We start from the raw sequence: 17,057 nt of genomic DNA on the forward strand, positions 1-17,057 counted from the left end.
TCCACCAGAGCTAGTAAGCCCGACAACTGAACACAACAGCCTAGGACTCACTTGGGAAGCAAGCTGTGGCTCCTTGTTAGCCCAACAAGTAACCCCAAATTTGCCAGAGCCCCAGATGATGTCCTGAGTCCAGTTCACATTTGCTTTCAGTCCCAGCCCACTCCTGGCCGCCATGGGGAACATTTCAAAGCACAGCCCCCTATGGTAGGGAGGGCTAGGGAGGCCCAGTGAGGCTCTTCAGTTGATGATAGGACATGGGTGGCCATGAGATCAAAGCCTTCCAGGCACAGAGAGTCTTAAATCCCAGCATTAACAGAGCAGCCGGTGCCACCTTACTTTGTACTAACCAGCACCAAGCCACGGCTCCTCTGCTCCAAAGCCCCACCCTCAGGGGCTTCACCTTGCTTTTGTCTGGATCCCCAGCACAGCACCTGGCCCCATGGGGCTGTCTCCAGGACAAGTGAGTGGCAGTCTGAGATGAGATGACGAGGCAAACTGGAGCTGGCCTAAGAGACGGCTGCACCAAGACCAAGGATGGGGCGCATGAGCCCGAGAATGCCCGCGCCCCACCTGGAGTAAAGCCTGACGAGCTCGGCTGCTGAGGGCCTTCTCATGAGGAGCAGAGCAGCAAGGAGGTGGGCACCCAGCCAGAGAGCACTTGGCACTGGCCGGGAGCAGCCCAGCCTGTCACCTCCCCCACCTGAGCCTGTGCTGCTTATTGGTCTGGTCCCCTACCACCGTCCTCACTCCTGCTGCCTCTTGAGATCAACTGGGACGCTCAAGAAAAATACTGACATCGAGGTACAAGTAAACCGACCAGCCTCTCTGCCTGGGGACTTTCTTTTTTAAAACTGTCCAGGTAACTCTGAGTCCAGGATTTTACAGCGGTGAATACCAAATCCACTGCATCAGGACACAGCAACTCCGGGCTCACAAGCTGGAGCTCATGGCTTAATTTCAACCTCCACCACCAACTGTGTGAAGTTGGCAAGTGCCTGGCCCTCCAGCCCACCAAGTCATCTCTACAAGGGGAACATGGACACCGTGATCTCCGAGGTCCCTGCACTGAGCACCCAACACTCTTGAGCACCACTGCATGCCAGGCTCTGTCCTGGGTTCTGGGCATGCAGCCAGGGGCCAGCCAGGCACCTGTCTTCCAAGAGCTTATGCTCCCAGCAGCCTGCTCACCTCCACCCATTTCTCCTTTGGAAACTGCAAATCTAGGGGTCTGCTTCACTTATCTGGACAATAGCCCAGTTCGGAGAAACAGCATACTAACCAAAATGTTGAGCAAATAGAGGAAAATTTTCTGCAGGTCACTCACTCTAGAGGACCTTAAAATTGTGGAGATGAGGTTAGGTAGATAAGGTTAGTAGTCACTGGGGAAAGGGAGATAATGGATTTTTCCAGAAATCTTTCCTGTTAACACCAACACTGCAAAGGCTATCTATATCTTTATGTCCCATTCAAACATATTCATTCCTAACAAGTACTGTTGCTACAGCTTTGAGGAGGGACTAACCACAATAATAATGATAATAAAGGGATTTCCTTTATTATTTCCTCACAGCAGGTACTCATCCACTCTAGCAACTACCCATGCATTGGGAGCCACCCGGAGCTCCCCAGCCCACCTCTGCATCCTGCCCAAGGCCACAACTCCCACTCCCACACTTTCTCCCCAAACATTTACAATTCCTGATCTGGGCTACCAACTGGCATTCACTCCCACTGGGCAGCAGCCACCTAACCCTAAACGTGCTCTGCAGAATTTGCTCTCCAAAGGCAGGACTGGGAAGGAATGATGTCACCCTAACACTGATGTCCACTCCAACCTTCCCACCAAACACACTTAAACAAAGGTCCTTGGAGCACTGACATCACCTCTAGCTCAAGCCAAAATGCTCCATTTGTATTAAGATGATCTCTTGAATTAGAGAAAGCAGGGGCTGAGCTTATTTTAGGAAAAAAAACATTTCTGACCCAAATAATCTTAGAACAAAGATTTCAAGCATGCGAGATCTATTATTTTCCCTAACTTTCTCTGGTGTTCAAAAGTGGTATTTTGATATTGTACTAAAAACTTGCATGCGATATTTTATTGACTCTTTAAATAAAATTCAATCCATAAAAATAAAAGAAAAATGGGAAAATGTGACCTGTCTTAGCAATCACCTAAGAGTTACATTGCATGTAAAATACTACGATAGCTTCATGAAATAACTTTCATCCATCAACCATGGAGATGGGCAAGGAAATATAACTGTTCTCATTTTATAGAGGTAATAACAAAGATAAAGTTAGAAATATATAAACATAGAATTTAAAAAAAAAATGAACCAGTCCTTGACTCAGGAGAGTCCTGGCAGAGCAAATAATGGCAGGCATTTAGCAGCGGGTGATTTTTCAACTAGAGGTTGTGGATTTCTGCACAATGTGGGGTGTCCTTCTGAGCATCATGCTTGGGGACAGCTAGAAAGAACCGCATCCACTGTGCTTGCCAAGAATAAGGACACTGTCACTGTTAGTCAGCTTTTCACTGCTGTGACCAAAATACCTGATAGGAACAACTGAAAGGAGGAAAGATTTATTTTAGCTCAAATTTCAGAGGTTTTAGTCTGTAGTTGGCCAGCTCACTGCCTGGGGTCTGAGGCAAGGTACAACTTCATGGTGGAAGAAAGCTGCTCAGCTCATGGCAGCCAAGCAGCAGGCAGGGGAAGGTATAAGTCCCCAAGGTCACACCCCTGGTGACCTGCTCCTACAACCCCCACCTGCCTACAGATTCCACCACCTCCCAGTTGTCCATTTGGCCTCAATGGATTAATCCACTATTGAGTCAGAGCCCCCATGATCCAGTCCCTTCCCAGGAGCCCTACCTCCAAACACTGCTGCACTGGGGACCAAGCCTTAGTCACATGAGCTTTTGGGGGACATTCAGATGCAAGCCATGACAGTCAGGTAGAAGAGGGTCTTCTGATCTTCACAAAGAGAAGAAGCTGAAAGTGTCTCTAACCACCATGCCTCCGTCTGCCATCAGGGTTGGTCCTTGGGCTTCACCAGGTTGCCGATCTTAAGATGTCCCTGTTGCCCTGTTGCTGCCTCCCTGACCACTGCAGGGCTGCCCAGGGCGCAGCGTGGGCTGAAACCTGCCCAAGGCTCAGTGTACCTGGTCTTTGCTGCCCTTTCACTCTCACCCAGGTTGTGCCCAGCCTGGAGCCCATCCTCTGCCAGGAGGCCAGTGCCACAGGCTTTGCCTCCTGTCTCTCCAGCTGTCTGGACTCCTGCCCCATGAGCACATCTGGTGTCCATGACGGTGCCATCAGCACTGCAGGACTGTCTTCCTGGCACCTCCCTGGTCCGCGAGCCTGCGAGCTCCTGGCATCGAGGACTATTGTTCCTCTGCTCCCCACTGTACCCCAGCATGTTGAACAAGTCTTGATATACAGTAGGAGCTCAGAAACACTGGCCGAGCTAATAACAGCAGCACCGGCTAACATTTGTGGGGCCTTGACTGTGCCTGCGATCACACGCTAAGTGCCTGGAATACCAGGTAAAATCGTTGCTGGTGATGGAGAAATAATGGACACCCTCGTGAAGGGGACTCCAGGAGGAGGAGAGGGAATGGCTTTTCCTCTGCAAGTCAAGCTGGCCAAACCCACACAAAACGAACGTGTTCGGAGGCTCACTGAAACCCCTTTCCCCCAACAAAGGGTCTGAATGCAGGGTGGGCTGCAGGCTTGTCTATCTCAGGGGCCAGCAGGGGCCTGGCAGGCATGAATGCTGCTGCCAGAGGGGGACTTGTGAATAGAAGGGGCTTCTCTGACTGAAACAGGAAGCGCATGGTCCCCCACTCGGAAAAGCAGGACTGCCGGGTTTATGTGGGCAAACGCTCTACGACATCATGGAATTAACCCAGCTCCACTTTAGAGGAGTTAATTCCATTTTATGGAGGAGGAAACTAAGGAGAGTATAGTGGTTGACCAGGTCACCAGGAGAGAGTGAGGAGGGACCTCTGGGGTGGCTCTTTCACTCCAGGGCTTGCAGGTCACCCACCACCGGACTGTCACCACATCCTATGAATGGGTGTCCTTCGCCCTTTGTTCTGGCCCTGATCATGGACATGGCTGCCTGGGGCCTCTGAGAGCACTTGCAGGTCCAGGTGTCCATCAGTGTGAGTCTGGGCCCTGTAAGTCACAAAACTTGAGTCTGTCAAGTATCATTTCTGGACTTTGGAAGCAGAGATGGCATTGCTGAGATAACAGCCCTGCCTGTGAGGTCAGCCACCACCTCAAGTGACACCTGGATCCCATCTGCCTACAACAGCCTCAGCATTTCTGCCTCATGCACTAACTATCCATGGAGGGAGGCTGAAGAGTCATCACCTGGTTTTCCAGATCTGTCCTGGGATGACGGGGCCAATGACCAGGAGCCAGGGCTCCAGGCTGCAGGCTGAATTATCTGTGCTCACAGGTCACTGTGAATATGTTTGCATTTTAAAGATTCATCTCTGTTTCTGCCTGGGGTTGCCATGAGGAGTGTTTTCAACAGAGTCCAAAGAGAGAGCTGTTGGGACAGTTCCAGACTCTTAAAAAGTCTATATGGGCACCAAGAAGACTTCCTCTAAGTTCATCAGGCTGGAAAAATGGAAGAGGCTGATACCTGTGGTCGTACCCGTTGCCAGGCATCGAGGACAACACAGGGTAGCTGCCGGAGCACGGGGTGACAGCTCCACACCAGAAGGTCTGCTGTTTAGATGGTCAGATCTCAAGACCATCAGCCTTAGGAGAAAGTGGGTCACTATGGCACTGCCAGGGATGATGTCATCTCTACCATGTCCCCAAAGGTTCTGTGCAGAACAGACCACACCAAGACTGCAATCACACAGCAGGTGAGGTACATTTAGCTAAATGTGTATGTACACGCACACACAGGTGCAGACACACACATATGACAAGTGCAAAGCAATTAAGAATGTACTTAGAAAAAGGCCAAAAGAATTATTCAATTCTTTGGAGAAAAAGGTAGACAAAAATTATTGGGAGAGGAAGACTCACATATTGTTTATCTAATTTTCCCATAACATTAATCAGAAATCTTAATTTAGTTCTTCACCATGGTATTTGATTAGTCAACCCCACAAGCCAGTCCTTTGCTGTTCTATGCAGCAGAGACAGATTTAAGCTTTGAGAAGAGCAGGAGCCCTGCCAACTGATGAATGAATACTAGCAAATGAACGGAGTGTGTAGTATAGCGTCAAGAACTTTAATGTCAAATGCAAAAAAAAAAATGTAAAAACACACCCCAGGTTAAAATCCATTTTTCTGTCAGTAAGCAAGGATATCATATTTTCAACACTCAGCATTTAAATGTTGGAGGCAATCAATGTTCAAGTCTTTGCTTCTAAAAAGCCCTAATATCTGTTTCTAAATAGAGAGCTATAGATTATTTTTAGGGAATAAATCAAATTTGCATTGCTGTAGAATTTTTTGAAAAGTCACTTAAGGTATAGCCTGAACTAGCAGATTTTTTAAAACATAACACTTTGTTTACTGGCTCAACCTAATAAAATGAAACATTGCTTCTTAAGCACAAAATGCACATTTATGTAACTGTGTATAGTAGACACAGAATGTGAGTGTATTTATGTATGTTCATGTAAGTATTGAAACTTAATTACAAATTCACTTGAAAAGTCCCACTCTCTAATATTTATGTGTGCTTTCTCTATTTCCACTTACAAAATTTCGATACCAATGATTATACAAAAAAAGACGCCAATTCATCAAAAGTCTCAGCCAAGTCTTGTCTTTGGCAACCAAACGTGGTTGCTTTCCTTAAACTCGTTCCAATGACAGCATCCTCTACATGTCCCTCTGGATTCCTACCCAACAAGGTCAGAGGGGAGAAGAAAACAAGTGCTCCCAGGGAGCAGAACAATCGCTCTTTGTGGACAGAATACTGTGTCAGGCTTGGCCATCAAGAACCAGCGGTGTTTATTTTTGTGACCTACTGTGTACATATAGGAGAATGTAGAAAAGGAACCCGGAGATGAATGGCCCACACCCTCATAATCTGCTAAGGAAATGGCTTGCAGCCAGCATCCTGGGGCACCCCCCCCCGAGTTCTCCCATTGCCCCCACTGCACTTTAAATGATATCAAGGACTTCTAAGGAGGTCAAGGTTGCCATCATGTATCAGAGTGTCATGAAGACCCTCCAACAGTCACCAAATGCCATCTATGGTTCAGGACAAGGGGCTTTGTCTTCCCTTGGGCAATTACCATCCTGCCTCCCTCCCATCTTGGTGTCAGCCAGGAGCATCCTGCAGCAGAGACCTCCCTCCGGTGGGTGCTCTGCACCATTCTTAGGTCTCCAGGGAACAGCACCACGTGGAAGGGGCCACCAAGCAGGGTTTGCTGGTCCACTAGAATACAACTAAATAAGAAAGCTTGGGAGGTCTCCATGGCTAAACACAGCTTGTGCCACAGGGTCCTCATGGAGGTCCTGAGTACAGTATCCGCCAGTGTGATAGAGGCGAGTGCATATCCAAGGCAGAAAGTTGCTGAGGCTGTCGACCTCAGCAAGGCCCAGTGAGCCTGACTGGTGTCTGGTCCAGGGCTGGAACTTACCTTCAGATGATAGATGGGAGCACTCAGGACCAGAGAGGCCAATTCCAACCCCTCTGGTCCTGTAAGTCACATGACTTACCAGTGTTAGAGACTGCATGAGTCTTTCCCCTGGCCCAAGGCTTCTCCCTACACCACATAAATCTCCTTTCTCTTAAAAAAAAAAAATGTAAAGCCACTACGAGCATACAGTGTATTTCCTCAAATGATCATCTTCAGAATTTCTACCAACTGCTTTGAAAACAGAGCAAAATGCAAGAGAGCTAGTTTGTCAGTGAGGACATGCTACGTATGTGAAGGAAATTAATTTATGTGTATTTTAGCAACTTTGGATTTTTTCTATAATGTGATCAGGAATAAGCCAACTGATTAACTGATTTAATAACACATTGTCCTCTACGTCAATGATCATAGATTCCTACATGCAAAATTATTGGGAAAAAACTGAAGTCTTGAATAACTAATTTTTCTAAATATAAAGTAGTTTGTATAACATCTGTACAGGTGATTTACGGTCCAGTGTGAAAATACAAGGCTCTTGGATGAAGTGTTTATAGAATACAAGGAGTGGTGGAATCCAATCACAATCATCACCTTACTTGTAAGACAATAAATTCGGTCCAAAATTTTAAGCATATTAACTAAATTATGGGGGATAATATAGTAAAATCTTAATGACATTTTACACTTATTTAACCTACCTGACTTTATTCATTTTGTTGACGTGAATGCACAAAATCATCAGGACTTTACTGAAAACATGAATAATTTTTTTTTTTATTTTGTGAAAACCTCACATAAAACCCTCGTCCCACCCTGGAGCCTACTTGTCCCATGGGTGCTGCTGGGTGACTAATACTGCACAGAGGCCATCTCCACCAGAGCCTGTCAGAGCTTCAAAGACAATCATGAAACTGGCCAGCAATATCCGCCAGGCTGCTTGGGACGGAAGGAGTGGCCTTAGAAGGGCTGTGGAAATAATTCTCTGTAAATAAATTATCTCCTGAAATAACCCTCTTGCTGTGAGGTAGGGTGGGGTTCTCCTATCATCCTCTATCTGCCCACATGGTTTTCTAAGGAAGAAAATCATAAAAAAATAAAGAGGCTCTTGTTCTGCACTTACACCCCAGCTCACCCCACAGTGCACTGCCCCTGTTCTGAGACGACGTGGGCTCGGGATGGCACGATGGAGGGAACCCTCCTTCCTCTTCTCACGGTACCTGGGTAAGTGTGGTCGCCACTGTGTCTTCCCAGGAATTGGCTTTTTGGTACCTGGGATTGATCAGGGGCTCTCGACCACTAAGCCATATCCCCAGCCCCTTTTGTATTTTGGAGACAGGGTCTCACTGAGTTGCTTAGCACCTCACCATTGCTGAAGCTGGCTTTGAACTTGCCATCTTCCTGCCTCAGCCTCCCGAGTCGCTGGGATAAGCAGGTGTCACCATGCCTAGCTGCCACTGGTTTTTGAGGAATCGAATCCCATTTTCCTTCTCCTTGAATGAAACAGTTTCTTCACTTTGCCATCACTGTGTGCGTGGACAGAGCCTCCCAGGACAGGCTACATCTAGGCTCCACTTCAGAGCCCTAGTTTTCCTGCCAGCAATTCCTGGTCCTGCTCCGACCCTACGGCCTGTGTCTAGCTATGCAGAATGCAGGGATGCTTTTGCCCCTAAAAGCACAAGAGAATTAGGGCCCTGCAGAGCATTTAGTCTGTGTCCCATGTGCTGACAGCTGCTCAGGGAAGGCGGCTCATCTGTGTCTCTCCATGTGCCAAAGCTTCCTCTATTCCTTTTTGAGGCTGAATAATATTTCACTGAATGTACAACCATGATTTGTTTATCTGTTCCTCTGTTAAAGTACATTTGGGTTGCTTCACTTTTTGGCTCTTGTGAATAATGCTGCTATGAACACTGGTGTCTGAATATCTGTTCAAGTCCCCAACAGAGTCCAGCCTAATAACGAAGGCTATTTACAACCAGAAATAAAGGAACACCACACATTGTCCATGTGTAATGAATGATGATTGGTAAATAACATCATATTATAGCTCGTTATCATCACTAATTAAGCATGAACATTCAGTATAAATAAGAAACAAGTAAGAAGGAATCCAAAAAACAGAGACATAATTGCCAAGTTTGAGTTTTTCCAAGCACATTATGAAGCATGGCCAACAACAGACAAGGGCTCCAATTCCATTCAGGTTAATGAGTTTGAAATAAACATTTCAGAAAAAAAGTCATCTAAAGTGTTGGTTTCCTGTGGCGTTATATCACAAGAATCCTGCAGAATCTGTGACTATAAACTTTGTAAAATTATGTTGGCGTTTCAAGCTCATTGGAGAGCAAGTGTTACTGTCTTAAGGGATCACGAAAGTCTCGAGTGTCACACAGTCAGAAGTAACAACCAGGAAAAGTTACAGAGAGGCCGCCATTAACACGGTGGCCTGCACATCCTCTGTGCTGCCATTAACACGGTGGCCTGCACGTCCTCTGTGCAGGGTTGGGGAGAGGGATCCTAAGCCCACGGGAGACTCTCACCAGAAGAGAGTCTCAAGGGTCCACTCAGCAACCCCTGGCCATGTGAGGGACAGTAGGAATGGAAATCCACTTCTGTGTCAGTGACCCTTCCAGGCCCTGCTAACTTGAAGGGTCCACTCGCAAGCCCTACTCTCAAATTGGAACAGGGGGAACACTGTTTTGAAAAGGTCAATCTCAACCAGCTCAAGCACTTTCAAGGTTATGTCAGGCTGGGGAACAAAAACTCTAAAAATGGTGCTCTGCCCTTTTCCAATGTCTGCACCGTCCGAGGTGAGGGGAGGAGCTCAGGGAATTCAGCTCTATTCAGGAAACAAAATCTAGCTCAATTAAAGGCATCTTAAATGTTAAGGCCGAGAGGCTGTAACTTAAATCTAAAGGAGACTTGTCCAGTTAGACGATGGCTGAAGTCCGTGGGGCTGGCCTCAGTTCCACTGTGGACAGTTCCGCTCACAGCACTCACTCCTGGGCCTTCCTCTACTTATCAAAGTGCAGAGGTGGTCCCAGGGCAGAGGACAGGGCTTATCACTGCCACAGCCATTGGGAAGCCTTGGGAGGCGTGGTCACTCCCTGTAGGAAGGACATTCCCACAGCTGATGCATCTGCTGAGACAGGACCCCACACTAGAAGGATCCATGGGCTGGTATTACCCAACCAGTCCCAACGCTGCCCAAAATACTTCCCGAGATGATGGAAGGGTCCCTCGGTGGTTGCCAAGTACTTGCACTGTGGCTAGAACAATCCAGGAACTGAGTTTTAATTTTATTTTAAATTAACTTTAATTTAAATTGCCACATGTAGCTAGGGCCCTCCAAGAACAATGAGAATCTATTTCTTTGGAAATTTGTAAAAAATACAGATCCCCAGGCTTTACAGCCGGGGATTTGGGGTTAACAGAGAGGTGGGGCCAGGCATCTGCCTTTTTAATAAGCTCCCCCAAGAGGTCCCTGTGCTGGTGCTGGTGGTCCAGGAGCAAGGCTCTAGACTTCCAGGACCTCAGGAGCCTCTAAATGACACACACAATGAACTCAGACTCCAGGAAAGATGTGAAAGAGGGGATGGGGGGCTGCCAGGGAGATGGAGACCAGAGGCTCAGCCTTGGCTGAGGCCCCGGCTTAGAAATTAAATCAATCCACTGCTCTGGGTTGTGACAGCTCTGTAGCTACCTCAGGGCCATTGTTCATGCTCCTCCTGGTCCACCTACTGCAGACTGCTGCTCTCCAGCTCACAGTCACTAGCCACTGCAAAACTTAGGTCAGCTGCAGACAACCAAGACCCCACAAGGATGCCACTTTGATAGTTGCACATGACAGCCCTCCACCGACCCCCTCCATAAGGAATTCTGTTTGGCCCAAATTTCCACCCCGCTCCAAGATGCACAGGACCTGGCCACCACCATCCCATCCACATCTCTATGTCCCTGGCCACTGCTCAAAGGCAAAACCTTGGTCCTTTTTCCAGGGCTCTCGATTCTGGTGAAAGATGTCACCGCTCTCCCAGTGTTTAGTGTACAGGAATCATGCCTGACATCTCCCTTTCCATCACCTCCACGTTCCGTCCTCACCACGCTCTGTCCACGCTGCTTCCTGGGCTCTCTAAACTATCCACACCTTTCCTCACACTCCTACTGCTCTGGCCACTCGCTCTGCCCAGGACATCCACTCTTCTCCTCCTCCAACCTGGGGTTCCCATGCACCCAGGACGGTCTTTAAAAACTGAATCTCAGCACATCATTGCCATGCTTATAGCCCATTCTTCAGGGTGCACCACTGTCCTTGTGAAAAACATCCTCCTCAAGGTGCCCACAGCCCTGCAGGGCCTGGCTTCCTCTCCCTCTCTATCCCCACTCTCCTCCTTGCTCACTAGCACAACACCCTTCCTAGTCTCTGGAAAGCTCTTTCCTCCTCCCTCAGGCCCTTTACACATGCTTTTCTGTCTCTCTCTCTTTCTGCCCCCTTCTTCCTCTTTACCTGGCTTGGCCCTATTCATGCACAGCTGAAATGCTACTTAATGCCACGCCCTCCTTCTCCAGACAGGCAAGGGCTCTGCACTTTCCTTCCTTGGCCTTGGGCATGACTGTCACCCAGTTATTGTTTTTGGTGATATTTTTTTTATTGTTGGGCTCTGTGACTCAACTACAAAAGAGGTGAAGACGCTGTTCACTTCTACCTCCAGGGTCAATTGCAATGTGGAAATAATTAAATGTCTCTGGGTAAATGATCAGGGAATGGAATGACAGCAATGGGTTCATTGTTGTGTTAATGTACTGCATGCAGGTTGGGCTGCTTCTGCAGGTTGAGGCACAGAAAGGAATGGTACTGCCCACTCCAACAAAGGTGTTAAAATCAGCTTCCTGATGTCAAGTCTGTAAAATGAAGATCCTCAGACACCATGAACCCAAAAGATGAACCTGGCCATTTCTGAAGGTCTTGTCAGCATTGAGACATTCAGCTATCTCCAAGACCTACAGGTAAAAAGTGGGCGTAGCCTGGTCATTATTTTAGAAGGTGTGAAGTTACTGGTGGGACTGCAAATTACATTATTGGTGGGACTGCAAATTGGTGCAACCACTCTGGAAAGCAGTATGGAGATTTCTTAGAAAACTTGGAATGGAACCACCATTTGACCCAGCTATCCCACTCCTCAGTCTACACTCAAAGGACTTAAAATCAGCATACTACAGTAATGCAGCTATATCAATGTTTATAGCAGCTCTATTCACAATAGCTAAACTGTGGAACCAACCTAGATGCCCTTTAATAGATGAATGGATAAAGAAACTGTGATTGATATATATATATATATATATATATATATATATATATATATATACATACACACACACACACACACAATGGAATATTACTCAGCATTAAAAGAGAATAAAATTACAGCATCTGCAGGTGAATGGATGGAGTTGGATAATATCATGCTAAGCAAAGTAAGCCAATCCTAAAAAACCAAAGGCCGAATGTGGGGTGAGGGTGTATGGGAAAAATAGAGGAACTTTGGGCAAAGGGGAGGGAGGGGTGGGGAGGGGAAATGGGGGCAGGAAAGATGGTGGAATGAGATGGACATCATGACCCTAGGTACATGTATGACTGCACATATGGTGCAATGCTACATCATGTACAACCAGAAAAATGAAAAGCTGTGCTACAATTGTGTACAATGAATCAAAATGCATTCTGCTACCATATATACCTAATTAAAATAATAAATAAATAAAATTTTAAAAAAAGATCCTACCCCTAAGCCAGACAGAGTGGTGTATGCCTATCAGCCCAAAATAAAATTAGAAAGGGCTGGGGATGTGGCTCAGTGGTTAAGTTCCCCTGGGTTCGATTTGTGTTACAAAATAAAGTAAAATAAAAAGCCCCTGACCCTGACCCCAGGGAGGTCCTTGTTTGATGGGAAAGGAAAGGAATGCCCAGGGATGGCAATGAGAACACAGTCGGCGGTGGTTCTCAGCTTTGGTGCACAAAGAGCAGGATCTGGCCAGGTCATCACATGACAGAGGATGTCCTCTCCAGTCCAGGGCCCACTGCACCATCCCACAGACATTTTGGTGGCTCTCACCTATCTCAGCAGCCACATTGTCTCCAGGGCTCTTACTGAGCTCGTGGGTCTCCTTCATGAAATCACTAGCAAATATTTTCAGGACTTGCAACATACATTTATGTATGTATGTATGTATGTTAACCCAAGCACAGGACTGCTTTATATCTATCCCACTAAATCTCATCTTGTTAGCTTTGGCCTATTGATCCAAACTGCTGAAATCTCCATGATCCAGCTTGTGTCGTATGGAGCATAGTGATCCCCTGGCTTTGTGTTGCCAGGAAATGTTCAGGACACCTTTTTACATCTTCATAGAGCAGCTGACGAAACCTGGGCCAGAGGAGGCCACGCACACAGCCCTGCACCAGCAGCATTAGCAGCAGCGGCCCAGCTGCCCGACACAGGTCCAGTCATTGTGAGTGGTGGGCTAATATCCTCTGGACAGTCGCTTAGCGGGCTCCTAATCCATCCAATGCCATCTCCATACTGGCCACGTCTTCCCCTGCAGTACATGGTCATGTGAGATCATCTAAAACACATGCCTTACTTAACATTTATGTCTAATGTTTGACAATTTTTAAATGTCCTTTCTACTATGGTTGTAGAATGTAGAGTAATTAAAGTTGTCCCTGAAGAGATGCCTGGCGTCATCATTCCAGACAGAACACAGTCAGTGCTGAGGTTCTTCCAGCCCAGAGACACCCCGAATATAAATCCAGGGGGCTGCGGCCTCCCTATGGCAACTGCCATCCACAGTGCTGGGAACCAGGCTTGAAGACCCAGTGTCCCCGGGGCCTGAGAGATGCAGGCAGCGTGATGTACGGCCCTCACTTTTAATTACCCTAAACTGGAAAGCCATGGCTGAGCTGGCCTGCCTGTCCAATAAAGCACCTGTGTGAGCAAGGGCCTGGGCGTCCACAGGGATGTGGTGAGTTATGGAAGCGATAAACCAGCCTCCCTCCCTGGGCAGACAGCAGGAAGAAAAATGCTTCCCAGTGGGGGCGCGGGGAAGCTGTGTGTTCCTTTAAACATTCAATTACGCTATACAAACAGATTTTAAGTAAACAGCCGATCAGCACAAATTAGGGATGCTAGAAGGCAAATAAAACAGATTCCCTGAAACAACTATTATTAAAATTCGGCCCTGCTCGGTGGACTGGTTCACCATGGAAGAGTTTCCGAGCACGGATAATTAGGTGACTCTCTTTCAGCATTAGCTTCAGAGTATAGCTCCTATGACTTAAGGGACTGGGGCCACTTTTATTTAGGTTTTCATTTCTAAGTAGATTTTACATTAAAACAGATTCCTAGATATTCAAAGACAATCTTCAACGAGTAGGCCTATTTTGCCCTTTGGAAGTTTCTGGAAGCTTTTAAAGCCCTTGCAAAGTAGCCTTTCCCTGTTTTCTCTTATGAACTGTAAATACTTCAACCTTCTTTTCAAGAATTTTCAAGCTTTTTATTTTCAAGTTTTTTTCCCCTTCATAACAAAAGGATTTTTTTTCTAATCTTAAAGTAATATTTTCTTCTTGTGAAACATTAATAAAAAAACTCGCATAATCGTACTACTCAGAGATCCATGTCATGTGTATGATTTTAAAATAAAAACTGACTGCCATGTAAAGTATTTTCTAACATGATATTTACATGGATTGCACTATAAATCTCTTTGCAATGATTTAATTCCTCATCATTTTTAATTATTGAATAGTATTCTGCTCCATAGCTGAGCCATAATTTATTTAATTGAATTCCTATCAATGTACATCTAAGTAAAACACTCTGCAAAGAATATCCTTGAACACAGGGCTGACTGCTGGCCCACAGGCACTGAAGCAGCACGTCAACCAGATTGGTCAGGGGCCGTTCAATTGGTCAGGCCTTTTTACTATACTGGTTGTTAAATATTTAAATAACCTCTGCTTATATTTTTTATCATTGGGTTCTTATAGCTTTATTTGAATAAGCTCTCTGAGTTGGTCCTATTGCACCAAAGGGCTATGCAAATTAAAAATTATACTATAAACAAGTGATTTATACCTTTTATGTCTGATAGCATTAAAAGCTAGTAGCATAAAAGCATTCCAGTTCATTTATAAAACTGTAGATTTTTTTGGTATTCATTGCCTCAAAGGAATTTTCCATTTGTAATAATGCGTAGACTCTTTCAAAAACAATAGTCATACAGAAATATTTTGGGAAATGCATTATTTAAATAGTAATATTGGCATGCTCTGACTATGAAAATATTACTTTTAACAGAACGCAATTCTTGAAATTGGTACAAGTACTATTACTAAATAAAGCTATAGGACATCATAGGAACATATTTAAACATGCTCCATGTGTGTGTTTTTTAAAAATGTCGGCTGACAAAGCAGTTGGGAAGAGAGAAACAAATTGAGAAGAGATGGTTTTATGTTTTCAACTTATCTAACGTCAAGATTATCTTATATGAAAGGCCCAGGATTGGAAGGAAGCACATTAACACACCTTTTAAAATAACATTGTATACTAATTAGTCCTTGTTCAATTGTCCACGTATATTTTACTATCTGCAGCTAACGGAAGATAAATCATTTTCTGAGGGAAGCATGAATGAGGCTATTAAACCACTTTCCACACTCAGAGGACCCGAGGGACTCTGAGAAATCATTTCTACCTGGAACAGCATGTCCTTCACGTAGCTAAATGAAGACGTAGGATATAAAATCACACAAAGTCTACAATCTCAGAAAGACAAAAGCAGCAGAGAATTACTTGTGAGAAAATCATCTGCATTAGCATGCACCATGTCAACCAGGGTCATGCTCAGTCGAAGGAATATATATTTTTTTTAATTCTTTGTTCTTTTTTTTTTTCCCTTACGGTGTTCAATTTTTTTTGCTGGTGTTCCTTTTATAGTAAAAAACAAATAACTTCAGGATTTTATTAAGGCTATTTCCTCCCCTCTACCTGCAGTCGAAATACCACCTACAAAGTTTAGGATCAGCCTCCCCCATGCTGGGCACCATGTCCCTGCCTAACAATAGGGTCAGTCACAATACAGCTGCCAATCATGGCAGCGCCTCTGAGGGCATGCAGCGCAGAGGGAAGCCCTCTCTCTGCTCTTTCAAGGAATACCTAGCTTCCTCCATGGAGATATTTTCAGAAACACGTAAGAACAGTAATTTAAATTAGATAAAGAGGAATGAAGGGAACGGACGGAGGATGGGAATAGGAAAGACAGTAGAATGAAAAGGATACAACTTTTCTATGTTCTTATATGAATACACGACCAATGTAACTCCACATGATGCACAACCACAGAACGGGATCCTAAGTCACACCGCATGTATGTAGAATATGTCAGAATACACTCTACCTTCATGCTTATTTAAAAAGAACAAATAAAAAATAAGAAAACAGAAGCAACATTTATAAAAATTTAAAGGCCCCATAATATTGTTACATAAAAGCCAAAAAAAGAAAGACCATGAAAGTATTGATTTTCCTAAGAGAGCCATCAGAAGCAGCACACAGTTCACTTGTTCAGTATGTGTGCTGGAATCTCTATTTGAAGATCATCGGCACCAGAAATGCTAAAACACATTACTTATTTATTATTTACAAAGCTTTAGATACATCTAATGGTGAGGGGTGCACATGTAAGATAAAATATAAAGAGGCATTTTTGCCCTATTTTCAAGTTCTGAATAAAGTTTGGTAAATATTGTCTCTACCACACAAATCAACAGTATTATTCTTTAAAAACATATACATTGAGAGAGAGAGAGAGAGAGGCACGTTGTGGATCCCGAGGAGGAGGGCACATGATTTTATGTGACTCTAAGTACCCATGGCATGAGATGCCAAATGCTAGGGTGGCCTTTAGTGGTCTCTTTCCTCTGACTTGCTCAGTACCCTCAAATCACAGTTCTGATGTCAATAAATTGGTCTGACTTTTTATATAAAGATGCTAATTTGAGTTTGCATGATATATTTATTCATTCTCATATTCATATTCTCTCTCTCTCTCTCTCTCTCTCTCTCTCTCTCTCTCTCTCTCTGGAATGCCTTCCAGAGGATTCCCATCCACACTGCCATTTCAGCAAAAAAGGGTGAGAAGAAACCCACACACTGGAAGGGTGAGCGGCCATTTAGCATCAAGCACTGGGAAGTTGACCGACACCTCCACCCGCAGATGCTGTCCAGAAGGCCTTCCTACTTGGGTGCTGATCAAAGGGAATGTGAAGGGCCCCTCAGAGCTGAGGAATTTGTGGGGACAGCCAGAGCATAAGAACCGACACCAACAGGAGCAGACACAGCTTCTCTGGGAGACCATGCAAAATATG

At 45.4% G+C, this 17,057-nt stretch overlaps 1 protein-coding gene across 1 annotated transcript in view; it reads right to left on the reverse strand.

The window, feature by feature from the left end:
- The window catches only part of Adam12 (ADAM metallopeptidase domain 12), a 326,149-nt gene that overhangs the window by 202,865 nt on the left and 106,227 nt on the right, over window positions 1-17,057 (reverse strand). The gene's annotated exons all lie outside the window — the stretch shown is intronic.

This window comes from Marmota monax, unplaced genomic scaffold (assembly GCF_021218885.2).
Source record: "Marmota monax isolate L192 unplaced genomic scaffold, Marmota_monax_Labrador192_F-V1.1 WCK01_AAM20220418_F8-fsc00076, whole genome shotgun sequence".
In the NCBI taxonomy this organism is placed as follows: domain Eukaryota; kingdom Metazoa; phylum Chordata; class Mammalia; order Rodentia; family Sciuridae; genus Marmota; species Marmota monax.